Below are 15,731 nucleotides of genomic sequence, written 5' to 3'. Positions count from 1 at the left end.
GATAATAACTGGTGCTGCATGGAGAATGCAGCAGAGGACAGTTAACTGCCAAGCTTTAGAGAGCTCCCAACAGTCCAACCTCCCACTCTTAGAGGTTTGCTGCTGCTGGCTGGCAGGTCCCCTGCTCCCCTCTCCTCCACCAGATGCCTTGACCAATCAGAGTCGGGCTGTTTAGTTTTAATTTGAAACAAAAGCTTGACAGTTAACAGTCAAGTGCCCTCTGCTGCATTCTCCATGGCAACACCTCTACCAATCAGAGTTCACTTGCCAAACAATCAGCACTCTCTTCTCAGGCAGTATAAATTGTTGTTCCCTTTCCTGTTGATTTATCTTGCATAGCTCCCCTGACAAGTGCAAGACAAAAAGTTTCGATAGCATGTCTCTTTATTCAGCAATGCTCAAGATCTGTACTGCCAAATGATGTTTATTATTCTATATCTGATTTCGATCTGTGTTCCCCGGCTGTTTTCCCATTGAAACATGTCGTACTTGCCCCACTTCATTCCCAGAACTGAATCCAGCACAGCTTTCTTCCTTGTTGGGTGGAAAACACACAGATCAAACTAATTCCTTGTATATATTTTAGGAATTCCATCCCTCCTTTGCCCTTTACACCTCCTATCCCAGGATGATTGAAATCCCCCATTCTCATTATTCCGAAGTTCTTACAACTCGCTGTACATTACCTGAAAATTTGCTCCTCTATCCCATTCCCAGGATTTGGCAACCTTCATCAATGGCATTCACTGGAAAAATAGTGAGGGCCAATTAGGACACTGGGAATTTTAATTGGGCTACAAGTGGAATTTTTTTTTTTTTAAATTGCTTCTCGGCCTTTTGGCTAAGATCAAGTGTAGTATCGACATGCTGGACTTGGCTGAAGTCATTATGTTGCATTTTAGCTTCATTTGAAGCAGTTTTTAAAAGCAGCATCTTGGCCTTTTGGCTAAGATGCAAATGAGATCAAGCCTTGGAGATGGTGCAATGCCTGCTCCAAACAGCTGGGATCATGTAGATCGAGCCCGGAACAGGCAGTGAGAGGCCTGTCTTGTCAGCTTGGATCATGTAGATCAAGCCCGGGACAGGCAGTGAGAGGCCTGTCTTGTCAGCTTGGATCGGGAATGTCTCACTCGCTGAGACTTTGAATTGGACTTTGATTGGATTGAATTGGATATATAAACAAAAAAAAAATCCGTTTTCCATAAGGAAACATCCTGGTGCTTATCTCTATCGCCAGGATTCTCGGATCCCATTCACGCCCCACCACCACTGCCAGTCAGAACAGAGAATTTAGTGCTCAGCAGCGGGACCAGAAAATCCCAGCTGCTGATGAGGTTGGAGAATTCCAGCCTGTGTTACGACAAAAAGTTTTGAAAGCATGTTTAGGGTAGTATGGTGGCACAGTGGTTAGCACTGCTGCTCACAGCACCAGGGACCCAGGTTCGATTCCCAGCTTGGATCACTGTCTGTGCAGAGTCTGCACGTTCTACATCCGTGTCTGCGTGGGTTTCCTCTGAGTGCTCTGGTTTCTTCCCACAGTCTGAAAGATGTGCTGGGAATGTGCATTGGCCATGCTAAATTCTCCCTCAGTGTAACCCGAACAGGCGTGGAGTGTGTCGACTAGGGGATTTTCATAATAACTTCATTGCAGTGTTAATGTAAACCTACATTGTTGACATGAATAAAATAAACTTTAAAACTCTTTTTTTCAGCAATACTCAAGTTTTGTACTACCAAACGATATTTACTATTGTAATTCTGATTTGCAGCTGTGCTGTCCAGCTGTTTAGTCACTGAAGTATGTTCTACTTTCTCCGCTTCATTGGCTACATTTCAAAAATGTTTTGGGGCACCTGAGGTCATGCAAGGTTCTATATGAATGTAATTCTGTCTTTATTTCCCTCTCTCCTTCCCTCTCAGTATGGCTGTGATGTGGCTGATGATAGTTCTGGAGGGTGAATGAGTCTCATTATAGCATTGTTCAGCTGGGGTCCTGGGGAAGCACATTGGTGTGCTAAGCCAGGGTTGTGGTGGATGGCTTATATCTCTGTGGTGTCAACGGAATTGGACTGTACTGTGGGATTCTTTAAAATCACATTATGGAGGCCACAAAGGAGGTGAGAATTTCCTTACAGGATCATGTCCAACTAGATGCTATTGATGAAGGGAGCATACGTGGTTATGTGACTATCACCTACAACTCCTTGTAACCTTCAGAATCCAACTATCAGGTAAAATTGAACTGCAGTATTATGCTGACACAGGTTTCCCACGAAGAAACAGTGACGCCTGTCGTATGGGTGGGCGAGAGACGTGCGGGCATCAGCGGCCTTTGGTCAAAAACAGATAGGAGCATCTCTGCCTCTATGCCATGGTAAGAAGTCTCACAACACCAGGTTAAAGTCCAACAGGTTTATTTGGTAGCAAATACCATAAGCTTTCGGAGCACAGCTCCTTCGTCAGATGGAGTGGATATCTGTTCTCCAACAGTGCACAGACACAGAAATCAAGTTACAGAATACTAATTAGAATGCAAATCTCTACAGCCAGCCAGGTCTTAAAGGTACAGACAATGTGGGTAGAGGGAGCATTCAACACAGGTTAAAGAGATGTGTATTGTCTCCAGACAGAACAGCTAGTGAGATTCTGCAAGATCAGGGGGAAAGCTGTGGGGGTTACTGATAATTGCCATGGCACAGAGGTGCCAACAGATGGCACCATGGTCTGAACTGGAACCTCACCAGTCCAGTGTTGTTCCTTCTGTTCTTCCAAGATGGCGAGTTGGAGGGGAATCGCCAATGGAACGACCATTGTGCCGAGTCTGAAAAGATAATAATAATAATGTCCCCATAACAACTGTCTCTGAAGTAGCTGGTAAAGTAAGTGGCAACATCACAAAATAAAACAAAATATGGAAAAAAACAATGCTGTAAGATTTTCACTATTTTTGCATATAAGCTTGTTCCTTTTAATGGACGTCATAGAATCATAGAATCCCTACAATGCAGAAGGAGGTCATTTGGCCCATCGAATCTGCACCGACAACAATCCCACCCAGGCCCTATCCCTATAACCCCACAAATTTACCCCGCTAATCCCTCTAACCTACGCATCCCAGGGCACTAAGGAGCAATTTAGAGTAGACTGGGGCTATACTCATTGGAATTCAGAAGAATGAGGGGGGATCTTATAGAAACATATAAGGTTCTGAAGGGAATAGATAGATAGAAGCCGAGAAGTTGTTTCCACTGGCAGGTGAAACTAGAACTAGGAGGCATGGCCTCAAAATAAGGGGGAGCAGATTTAGGACTGATTGAGAGGGAGCAGATTTAGGACTGATTGACACAGGTTTACCACGAAGAAACAGTGACGCCTGTCGTATGGGTGGGCGAGAGACGTGCGGGCATCAACGGCCTTTGGTCAAAAACACATAGGAGCATCTCTGCCTCTATGCCATGGCATAGAGGTGCCAACAGATGGCACCATGGTCTGAACTGGAACCTTACCAGTCCAGTGTTGTTCCTTCTGTTCTTCCAAGATGGCGAGTTGGAGGGGAATCGCCAATGGGACGAGGTTGGTTAAGAAGGTTAAGGCTCATGGGATACAAGGAGAGGTGGCCAGATGGGTAGAAAACTGGCTTGGCCACAGGAGACAGAGGGTAGCAGTCGAAGGGTCTTTTTCCGGCTGGAGGTCTGTGACTAGTGGTGTTCCGCAGGGCTCTGTACTGGGACCTCTGCTATTTGTGATATATATAAATGATTTGGAAGAAGGTGTAACTGGTGTTATCAGCAAGTTTGCGGATGACACGAGGATGGCTGGACTTGCGGATAGCGATGAACATTGTCGGACAATACAGCAGGATATAGATAGGCTGGAAAATTGGGCGGAGAAATGGCAGATGGAATTTAATCCAGATAAATGCGAAATGATGCATTTTGGAAGAACTAATGTAGGGGGGAGTTATACAATAAATGGCAGAGCCATCAAGAGTATAGAAACACAGAGGGACCTAGGTGTGCAAGTCCAGAAATCCTTGAAGGTGGCAGCACAGGTGGAGAAGGTGGTGAAGAAGGCATATGGTATGCTTGCCTTTATAGGACGGGGTATAGAGTATAAAAGCTGGAGTCTGATGTTGCAGCTGTATATATCGCTGGTTAGGCCACATTTGGAGTACTGCGTCCAGTTCTGGTCGCCGCACTACCAGAAGGACGTGGAGGCTTTAGAGAAAGTGCAGAGAAGGTTTACCAGGATGTTGCCTGGTATGGAGGTTCTTAGCTATGAGGAGAGATTGGGTAATCTGGGCTTATTCTCCCTGGAAAGACGGAGAATGAGGGGAGACCTAATAGAGGTGTACAAAATTATGAAGGGTATAGATAGGGTGAACAGTGGGAAGCTTTTTCCCAGGTCAGAGGTGACGATCACGAGGGGTCACGGGCTCAAGGTGAGAGGGGCGAGGTATAACTCAGGTATCAGAGGGACGTTTTTTACACAGAGAGTAGTGGGGGCCTGGAATGTGCTGCCAAGAAGGGTGGTGGAGGCAGACACGCTGGCATCGTTTAAGACTTACCTGGATAGTCACATGAGCAGTCTGGGAATGGAGGGATACAAACGAATAGTCTAGTTGGACCAATGAGCGGCACAGGCTTGGAGGGCTGAAGGGCCTGTTTTCCTGTGCTGTACTGTTGTTTGTTCTTTGAGGAGGAACTTCTTCTGTGGAATTCCCTGCCCAGTGAAGCAGTTGAGGCTACCTCATTGAATATTTTTAAGGCAAGGATAGATAGATTTTTGAGCAGTAAAGGAATTAAGGGTTATGGTGAGCGGGTAAGTGGAGCTGAGTTCATGAAAAGATCAGCCATGATCTTATTGAATAGCGGAGCAGGCCTGAGGGGCGAGATGGCCTACTCCTGCTCCTAGTTCTTATGTTCTGATGTTAAGTTAGGATGGCCAATGCACCTAACCCACACATCAGCATTAAGGGAGATCCTCACAAATCCAGGTGACAGTTTTTGCTCTGGTGTGAATAAAACTTAATGCCAGTGGGACATTTGGAATGGGATCATCTGTATCATGAGCACCTCAGTTAAATGGTCAGAAAATGGGGCTGCCTGGCGCTGAAGTGGCCGAGGGCCTGAAGTGGTGACATGGGCCGTATTCACCCACCTGACAGCTCCAAGCCTGGCCATGAGTGTCAGTAAAACAATTTAATCTGCCCCCTACCAGCTCCACAACCCACAAACTATTCTCAGTCTTAAAATGGAACTTGACTGTTGGCAAATCAATAATCTGAACTGCAAAAAAGAAGTTTGAGAATGTTTTTTAAATCTCTGGTTGTTGAGTAGGAATCACTCCCTTGTTAACACTCTTGGGGACCTGTCGTTCTTTATATATTTATTTTTAATCCTCGAGCAATAAAGCTCACAGCTGAAGTACTTTGCTGCAAACGGTTAGTCACAGGTGTCGGGGAAGTGAAAGTTGCTGTGGTGGTTTCTATCTACTGCTTTCCCCTGCTTGCTGCACAAACACTGAGTAAAAGGGAAAAGTGAAAGCGGGCTGATTACCATCCCCCCAGGACTGGTTTGTCGTCTGCGCTCAGAGCCGCCTGATCCAGCTCCCACAACCAATGTGAGAGGAATGGGGGGGGGGGGGGGGGGAATAATAGTCTGCTGGAGACCTGCTGCAGGCAGAGGTCAGATATCACTGCGACACTGAGGGGAGGGCGGGTGACACAATTCACAGTTAGTGACAGTGGGTGAAGGTACTGCACTGAGGGAGCAATCCCACTCGTCACTCTGTGTAGCAACATTGTAAACGCATTCATGGAGGTTCTGTTAAAGCAAAGGCATACATTCTATAAAAGGAGGATTGCTTGCTGAATAAGAATGTGGATAGTTAGGAGGAGCAAACAGGAGAACAGGCTGACATGAAGTGGAGAAGGAGAATTGCAGAGATCTCAGAGATCAGCCTGTTTCGGTGCTGTAACAGTCTATGGATGATTCCAGCACTTTGTAACTTCCAGTGCTCAGCACACCTTGTGAAACTGTAAACATTCTTCTTGAACATATTGACAGTTCCAGTAGCAATGCCGAGCAGCCACAAGGTTCATGAATACCAACTCAAAGCAACCCAGACAACCCACTGCCACTGTTAGAAACCTAGAATGCGATATTGCCTTCACTGCAGGTGATAGTGGATTGGCCACACAATACATAACCAAACTAACCTTTCTGTTGCAGAAAAGGACCTAAAATTGAACTGATTTGAAACATGTTTTCCCATATAGCTTCTTCGCAAGAATCTGTGTGTATATGTGTGCGTGGTGTACCTATATGAGTGTCTGTATGTGTCTGTGTGCCTGTGTGTAGGTGTGTGTGTGTGAATACCTGCATCTGTGTGTATGTGTATCGATGTCCATGTGTGTCTGTGTGGGTGTGTGTGTCTGTGGGTTGTGTATGTTTGTGTGTGTATCTGCGTCTGTGTGTGTGTGTATGGCATTGTGGGTGTGTATATGTCTGTGTGTGTGTATGACATTGTGGGTGTCTATGTGTGTAGCTGCTTGTGTGTGTGTGCGTGTATGCATGTGTGTGTGTGTGGTGTGTTTGCTGTGCACAAGCATGGATATGTGTGCTTGTGTGTTCTTCTGTATATGTGCGCACATGATTCTGTGCATTTGTTTGTGCAAGTATCGATGTATTTGTGCCTGTGTGTGCATTCATGTCAATGCATGCGTTTGCCCATGTTTATGTTTGTGTGTGCAGATACAAAACAAACATTTATTTAACGAGTTCCTTTTATCAAGGACACAGTTATTAGATAATATTCATATCAAAGGTAATAGGATTGCAGGAGCTTTCCTACAGAATTCATCAAATGGGACATGTATACCCGGAGGATAGCCCCAGCATTTGTAAACACGTCCTCAGTATTACCCTCAGCTACAGAAGCAAGAGCAGTCAGCACTGAGAAACTCTTGTTAACTGTGCCAGGCAATAGATATTGTACAACAGTGAGACAGGAGGTTATGCTATTAAACAAACTCCCCAGCTCAAAGGGGCTTGACAATCTCCAGACTATTCAAAAAGCTCCCGATGAAATGACTCTATTAAAGCTATGAGTGTTTCCTTCTTTTGTTCTGAGTTTCGCTTTCTTATTCATGAGTAAGGTTTTCATATTTATGTCCTTTGTGTCCAACACTATCCTATCATTACAATTCCTCGTTCCTGCCTCAGCATCCTGCTTATTTTTAATGGAGGTTCTGAACTTGCAGCTCTACAAATTCACCAGTAGGAGTACTGTAAGCAGCATCTATCAAGGGGAGAGGTGGGACTATGGGGCCAATCTTGAATCATCCCCTCCAAATAATAAAGTTGCTCAACATTAAGCTTTTTTTTCTCCAGAACCTTGCCACATCTGATTTTTTTAAATCCTCCTAGCTTTATTTCTAGAGTTGTACCTTTTGTCTGCATTTCATGAAGGTATTTGTAGCAACAGGCAGCAATAACAACTTGCTGAAAAACACCTTCAAAACAGTGAAATGTTAAGGAGCTTTACAGAAACATCATGAAACAAAATATGACACCAAGTTACTAAGGAGATATTTAGGCAGGTGACCAAAAGCTTGGTCAAAGAGATAAGTTTTAAGGAGTGTCTTATGAGAGGAAAGAGAGGCTAAGAGGTTCAAGGCTGGAATTTCAGAGTTTAGGGCCTAGTCAGTAGAATGCATGGCAACTGAAGGCATATGGCTGGAATCGTAGCCCCATTCATGTCAGTGGGAATTTCCCATCCCACTGTAGCGAAAGGAGATTTGGCTAGCAGCCAAATTCTCTGACCTTGCATGAGCATGGCATGAACAGTGGGTAAGATCGCACCCACAGCAACCAATAGTGGAGTAATTAAAATAGGGGATGTTCAAGAGGCCAGAATTAGAGGAGAGCAAATTTCTCCGAGGGTTGTGGAGCTGGAAGAGATTATAGATAGGAAGGGGCAAGGCTGTTGAGGGTTTTGATAACAAGTGTTTTTAATTTGAGACGTTGTTTATCCCGAGTCCAATGTAACTTCGCAAGTGCAGGGGTGATGAATGATCCAAATTTGAGTGTTAGGGCATGGGTAGCAGAGCTTTGAATGAACTCAAGTTTGGATGATAGAAAGTGGGAGACAATCCAGGTGTGCTTCTGGTGAGGCATTCGGCTCCAAATTAGAGGAAGAATTTTGTGGCCGATGCATTGCAATGTCAATTCACAAGGATGTTCCCGGTATGAGAAAATACAAATGCAAAGAAAGATGGGAAAATTAGACTTATTTCACTGAAAGTATGCCAATTATGATCTGATATGTATATTCTATGTGGCAAATAAAATATGATACAGAATTATCAGATATCACCAAGATTTGCTTTTATATAACTCTTCAGAAAGTTTTCACCCTTCCCACTCACTGGCTTTAACTTTAATACATTTGTACTGGTTCATTACATAATTGTATTGCTAATAATTTTGGATTATTGCTACGTGCCAGGATTATTTCAACCATTTATCATCTTTTGAATAAAGTTTTTTTTCTATACATGTATAAATTTAATAATTACAGTAAACTCTGTGTTATCTGGCACTCTACCAACCAGAATTCTCTACTTACCAGGATTCCTGATGTACTCCTCATACAAATCATCCCTTACCAGCAATGATGAAGTTATCCGGGACCCATAACTGTGTATTGTACTATTTTGTACTTTAAATGATGTTTTAATATACTGCTGAGGATCGGATGTGATGAGAATACTGTTATTTACCTCTTAGTACTTGTGTATTACTTCATCCTACAAATGGGGTGACACAGTGGCACAGTGATTACCACTGCTGCCTCACAGCACCAGGGTTCAATTCGAGCTTTGATGACTGTGTGGAGTTTACGCGTTGTCCCCGTGCCTGTGTGGGTTTCCTCCGGGTACTCCGGTTTCCTCCCACAGTCCTGAGATGTACAGAGTAGGTGGGTTGACCACGCTAAATTGATAATTAGTGTCCCCAATTAGGTTGGGGGATTAGGTTAGCAGGATAAATGTATGGAGTTATGGGCATAGGGTAAGATGCTCTGTCAGAGAGTTGCTGCAAACTCGATGGGTCCAATGAGCTACTTCTGCACTGTAGGGATTCTATGATTCTAAGTATTGAGCTGTATTCCATTGGGAAGTGAAACTCTCTGTTTTTGATTGCCTGGCACCACCCATCATGTATGCTGGGTAATAAAGATTTTACTGTATCACTTATGCATAAGACTGAGCCTGGAGTTCTGCTGCAGTAGATTTACCAGAAAGATGTTGAAAGCCTAGTTTCCATGAGCTTACACTGTAGCTAAGTTACGATGGAGGAACAGGGGCAACTCCAAGGAAATTCAAGCTAATGTCGTCATCTTGTTTTCGTATTTTGACCACAATTCCACACAAGGGATTTAGACAAAGCTACGTTTAACCTAAAGCAGCAGCTACAATGTTGTTTCCTTTTAGACTGTGACTAATATGCAATTCACTCGCTTGTCCCCTCACAAGCAGTAAATACCTCATACCCACCTTGTTGGAAAATGTTTGATTTTCTTCTGACAGGAAGATGCAGATTTGCAAACATCTGAAAAATAGTCTGGAGGGTCAGAAGAAAGGAAAAGCTCCCAAAAGCTTGTTTAAGTCAAGTAGGAGAGTCCCATGAGGTCATGAAGCATATTGTTTTCACGTTACTACATAGTTATAGCAGTATCGAATGAGTTAAGCGAGTCTGATGATAAGTATTGCTCTGCACACCTACCTTATAGTGGAAACAACTTAATGATTTGAAGCAAGCCTTTCCTCAACGAAAGCTAACTCAGTGTCCTTCAGAAAGATGGAAGAAAGACACACTGATCCAGTTCCAGCACAAGGGGCTATGATTGCCATTATCGTTCAAGTTGATATAGGAGTGTGTAAATCAAATTCCATACATCTGAAGCCACTGAACCCAAGAAGGTATCTATGATGTCCCAAATTTGTCACAGTCCTACAGGCTTGACTCACCTTAAAATTATATTTTGGGGTCACTTTATATTTAAATCTTCATATTTAATGTACCTCGCTGAAGTCTCCTTTTAAATGTTTTCTCTGGATATTAGAGAATGAGTTTCTTTGATCTTGCCCTTTATTCCCAGTGGCCATCTCTGTACCCTCGCCAATGGTTTATGGCCCATTTGAAGTGACGAAAGCTGCATACAGATATCCCAAATGGGGTTGGCCAGTTGTTGTAAAGCCTCAGTGTTAATCTCTGTAGGTGTAGCTTGCAGTCTTCTGAAAATGTACCCCAGTGTAACATATATTTCGGTTTGTGACCCCTTCCCACCAATGTGTGATATGAAGAGTGACGAGCTATTCCCCTCAAATTCTCTAAGTTATAGAGTCATAGAGTCATACAGCACAGAAAAGGCCATTCAGCCCATTGGGTCTATACTAACAGTAACTACCATTACTGCGCTAATCCCATTTTCTAGCACTTGCTCCATACCTTGTAATGTTATGATGTTTCAAGTGCTCATCCAAATACTTTTTAAAGGCTGTTAGGTTTCCGGCCTCCACTACTTTCCCAGGCAGTGCATTCCAGATTCCCACCACCCTCTGAGTGCAAATTATTTTTTCTCAAATCCCTTCTGAATTTCCTGTCCCTTACCTTAAAACTGCGCCCCCTCATGATTGACCTCTCAGCCAAGGGGAACAGCTGTAAAAGAAGCCACCCAATTGAGGTCCTTAGTGGGCAATTAATGCCTCATCCCACCCTCTGATATGATAGGTGGCAATAGAGGCCTGTGCCCAACGTGTAGCCCGGCAGGTTTCACCCTGCAGGCTCCTTAAGGAACAAAGAACAAAAAACAAAGAAAATTACAGCACAGGAACAGGCCCTTCAGCCCTCCAGCCTGCACCGACCATGCTGCCTGACTTAACTAAAAACCCCTACCCTTCTGGGGATCATAGCTCCCTACTCCCATCCTATTCATATATTTGTCAAGACACCCCTTAAAAGTCACTAACATATCCGCTTCCACTACCTCCCCCGGCAACGGGTTCCAGGCACCCACCACTCTCTGTGTAAAAAATCTGCCTCGTACATCTCTTTTAAACCTTGCCCTCATACCTTAAACCTATGCCCCCTAGTAATTGACTCTTCCACCCTGGGAAAAAGCTTCTGACTATCCACTCTGTCCTTGCCTCTCATAATCTTGTAGACTTCTATCAGGTTGCCCCTCAACCTCCGTCGTTCCAGTGAGAACAAACCAAGTTTCCCCAACCTCTCTTCATAGCTAATGTCCTTCATACCAGGCAACATCCTGGTAAATCTTTTCTGTACCCTCTCCAAAGTCTCCACATCTTTCTGGTAGTGTGGCGACCAGGATTGAACACTATATTCCAAGTGTGGCCTAACTAAGGTTCTATAAAGCTGCAACATGACTTGCCAATTTTTTAACTCAATGCCCCGGCCGATGAAGGCAAGCATGTCTTATGCCTTCTTGACTACCTTCTACACCTGTGTTGCCACTTTCAGTGACCTGTGTTTCTGTACACCCAGATCCCTTTGCCTATCAATACTCTTAAGGGTTCTGCCATTTACTGTATATTTCCGATCTGTATTAGACCTTCCAAAATGCATTACCTCACATTTGTCCAGATTAAACTCCATCTGCTATCTCTCCGCCCAAGTCTCCAACTGATCTATATCCTGCTGTATCCTCTGATGGTCCTCATCGCTTTCCGCAAATCCACCAACCTTTGTGTCATCCGCAAACTTACTAATCAAACCAGTTACATTTTCCTCCAAATCATCTATATATATTACAAACAGCAAAGGTCCCAGCACTGATCCCTGAGGAACACCACTTGTCACAGCCCTCCATTCAGAAACACACCCTTCCACTGCTACTCTCTGTCTTCTTTGACTGAGTAAGAAGTCTCACAACACCAGGTTAAAGTCCAACAGGTTTATTTGGTAGCAAATACCATAAGCTTTCGGAGCACAGCTCCTTCGTCAGATGGAGTGGATATCTGTTCTCAAACAGTGCTGTTATGTCAAACACTCCTGTTGTGAGACTTCTTACTGTGCTCACCCCAGTCCAACGCCGGCATCTCCACATCACTTCTTTGACTGAGCCAGTTTTGTATCCACCTTGCCAACTCACCTCTGATCCCATACGACTTCACCTTCTGCATCAGTCTGCCATGAGGGGCCTTATCAAAGGCCTTACTGAAGGCCTTTGGGAAAGAGGGGAGTGAATCTTTCTCCGGCCACCTGTGCCAATTGGAGTCACTCTCCTCCTCTCCTATGCAATCTTGCCTTTTCACATCTACCCTACCCCTATCCTGTCCAACATATCTGACATCCCAACCCCACCATCACCACCCCCCCACCACCACCTCCTAACGTTTGTTGGCCTGTTAGGCTAACCATGGAGAGATTTCAGACATACCTCACCCTGTCTGAAGCACCAGAAATGGCCGGTGTTGCTGCTTGCCGTTACTGGTATGTAGAGCTGCTTGTCTCTGATTGGTTGGTAGCTCTATGAGGTGGGAGTGTTCTCCTGGAGGCAGAGTGATGTCCAACCTCACATTAATTAAATGGCATTGCCCAAAATATGAAAGCAAGGCAGGCCAGCTGGTGGAGATGGGCTTGTCCCTAAAATTTACACTGTGGTGTAATTGGCTCCAATTGGCACAGCCCTCAGCATAGGTTCCAGTCCCTTGTTCAAACCCTTGTTCATCCTTCCGATATGGTTTCTGCACCTACCACAGGACTAAACCACCCTTATCAAAGTCACAAACATGATGCTGACTGTGGTAAATGATCACTCCTTTTCCTTCTTGATCTGTCTATAGCACTCAAACAGGGTTTGCCCTTCATACCAGGGTTTGCCCTTCATACCAGGCAACATCCTGGTAAATCTTTTCTGTACCCCCTCCAAAGCCTCCACATCTTTCTGGTAGTGTGGCGACCAACTGTGGCAAACACTGCCATACCATCTCCTCCAACACCGTTCCTCCATCCAGCTGGGGGAAACTGTACTCCCTTGTTCCATTCTTAACTATCCACTCAGTCCCAAAGATGTGCTGGTTAGGTGCATTGGCCATGCTAAATTCTCCCTCAGTGTACCCGAACAGGCGCCGGAGTGTGGCGACTGGGGGATTTTCACGGTAACTTCATGGCAGTGTTAATGTAAGCCCACTTGTGACACTAATAAATAAACTTAAAATATAGCCAGAGAATTACCTACAATGGCTTCTCTTTCCTCTCCCACAATGCTACATCTGGTGGCTCCGAGGAACCCATTCTATTTCTCACCTACATGCTTGGTAACATTGTTTTCAGTCCCCATCACAAACACTATTGTATAGCCATCAACTCTATCCCTCTGACTAAGGCTGAGGCTGAACTAGATTATTCTCAACCTTTGGGTTGCATATGGATTGAAAACAATCTTCTGATCACATACCTGCTGGCACTGAGTGCTGACTCAGACACACACTATCTTTTCCACCTCCATTCCTTTATTACCTTTTGACTTGACTATTCCAAATATTTCTTGCCAGCCTCCCATATGAGACTCTCCATAAGCATAAGCACATCATCCCTTACCATCTGGCTTACACTGGCACCCAGTTAAGCTATGCCATGATATTATAATTCTCACCCTTGACTTCAATTGTCTTAATAGCCTTGCCCCCCCGCCCCCCCCCCCCCCCCCCCCCCCCCGCCCCTTCTCATCTCTGGAACTTCATCCACCTCAATCGTCCAAGATATCTGCCTACTTCCAATCCCAGCCTCCTGAACATTCCCATTTTTAATCATTCCACCAATGGTGGCCTTACCTTCAGCTACTGAATCCTTAAGCTCTGGAATTCTCTATCTCAATCTTCCTTCCTGGATTGCCTCTCTTTTCTCCTTTAAGATGTTCCTAAAAGCCTACCCCTTTGACTAAGCCTTAAATCATTGACCCTCATACCTCCTTATGTGGCTTGATGTAAAATTTTGTTCGTCAATGCTTCTGTGGGACATTTTACCACATTATAGGCAATATATGTAACTGCAAGTTGCTGTTGTTGAATGAGAATGGTTTGTCAATAACTGGCTGGTTTTATTTCCAGATTATTCCAGCAAAGTATAATGAAACTATACCAGAGAGGAACTCAAAGTGTAATTGTTACAATGTACTTACTCCCAACACATCAAGTGTTCATTCAACAATATACACATACCATATATAGCTGACATCATAGCTGCACTATCACCTACATTAGTAGTTTGGAGATGCATCTTGAGTGTGAGGGAATGACTTGAAAGCAAGCCTGTTCAGATCCTTTTATATCCTTTTATATGTTCTTACTTGTGAATGCCGCCAACACCCAAAGAGCTCAAATTTCCAATCTGTGTATTGGTAAAATGTGGGACCAGGAATTAGCCATAAATGATGCATGAGTAAGGGACAGTGCTCATGAACAAGATCTCGCTATACAAACCAAACTCCAGTCTTAACTGCTTCAAATTCAGAGCGATGAAAGCAGGTCAGAAAAGACTTTCAGTCAAAGAAAACTCTGAGGATATAACTTTGACAGAGAGAACATCACAAGGCACAAAATATTTTTCTTATTCGGTGTCCGAAGACCCGGTGACAGTTTCAGATTGTGCGCAAGCTGCCACTTGCTGGCACATGGGACTCACGTACCGTCAGAAAATAAACATGTCAGCTTTGCCGAGGACAGAAGACAGTGAAGCTCAGGGTCCGTGAAACTCCGTGGAGGTGCCCCCGGTCTCCCGCCACTCTCCCTCAGGCTGGATGGTCGAAACCACGAGGGGTAAAAAATGCCAGATAACAGCCAGGGGGTGGGGGAGATAAGCGTCTCATGAAATTAATCTTTGTCGTTTCTGGGAGAAGTAAAAGACCCAGAGATATTGAGCTGGGAATCAGCATCACAAGTCCCAACAGAAACAGCTCAGCAAGCTCCAGCTAACCACATGCATGAAAGAAACAGAGTGCCAGTCAAAGAAAAGTTTGACTGAGAGTTTCACAGGTAGAAGTGGACTGTTAGACTTCCTCATGGGTATTCATGCTCCCTTTTCTGAACTTCATCTTGCTGTCTCAGGGCCACGATGAACAGTCACTGCTGAGCATGTCCAGCTAGTCAAACGTTGGCAAGCTGGGGTGAGTACATCAATAGTCAGACAAAAGGTAGAGCAGCTACTTGGGGAAATGCTTGTAAAATCTGAGATCTATCCCACTGGTACCACTCATCGGAATGCATGAAAGTAACACCGTGGAAACAGTCCATTCAGCCCAACCAGCCCAAGTCACCAATGTGAACAAATAGCCCAATCTTATTCATCAACTGATCTGCCGGTGCAGACTCAATGGGCCAAAGGGCCTCTTCTGCACTTTTATGATTCTATGAACACTCAGCGAGTCCCATATCTCTAATTCAAGCAAGAGTTGGGCATTTTATCGAGAACATAGGTAGTCTTCTGCAGAATAATCCCAATATTAGTCAACTAATTTCAATGATTTGATTTGGAGGGGAAATAAAATGCTACAGTGTGAGGGTACAGAAAGGCGGGTGAAGCTTCACTTAAATTTCTTTCATCCGGCAGCGTAAATCTCCCCGGCATTCTGAGGGTGATATCAAACTTCCCTTGTAATTCATAGAGACACAAGCAGCAACTTTATAATTAAAGGACACAGGCAAA

General features: G+C 44.4%; 1 pseudogene; it reads left to right on the top strand.

Annotated features, from left to right (window-relative positions):
• The first annotated feature begins 821 nt into the window (after positions 1 to 821).
• On the top strand, positions 822 to 963 carry LOC144495422 (U2 spliceosomal RNA; annotated as a pseudogene).
• The last annotated feature ends 14,768 nt before the right edge of the window (positions 964 to 15,731 follow it).

This window comes from Mustelus asterias, chromosome 6, assembly GCF_964213995.1.
Source record: "Mustelus asterias chromosome 6, sMusAst1.hap1.1, whole genome shotgun sequence".
Classification (NCBI taxonomy): domain Eukaryota; kingdom Metazoa; phylum Chordata; class Chondrichthyes; order Carcharhiniformes; family Triakidae; genus Mustelus; species Mustelus asterias.
This window is presented reverse-complemented; position numbering and strand designations above follow the sequence as displayed.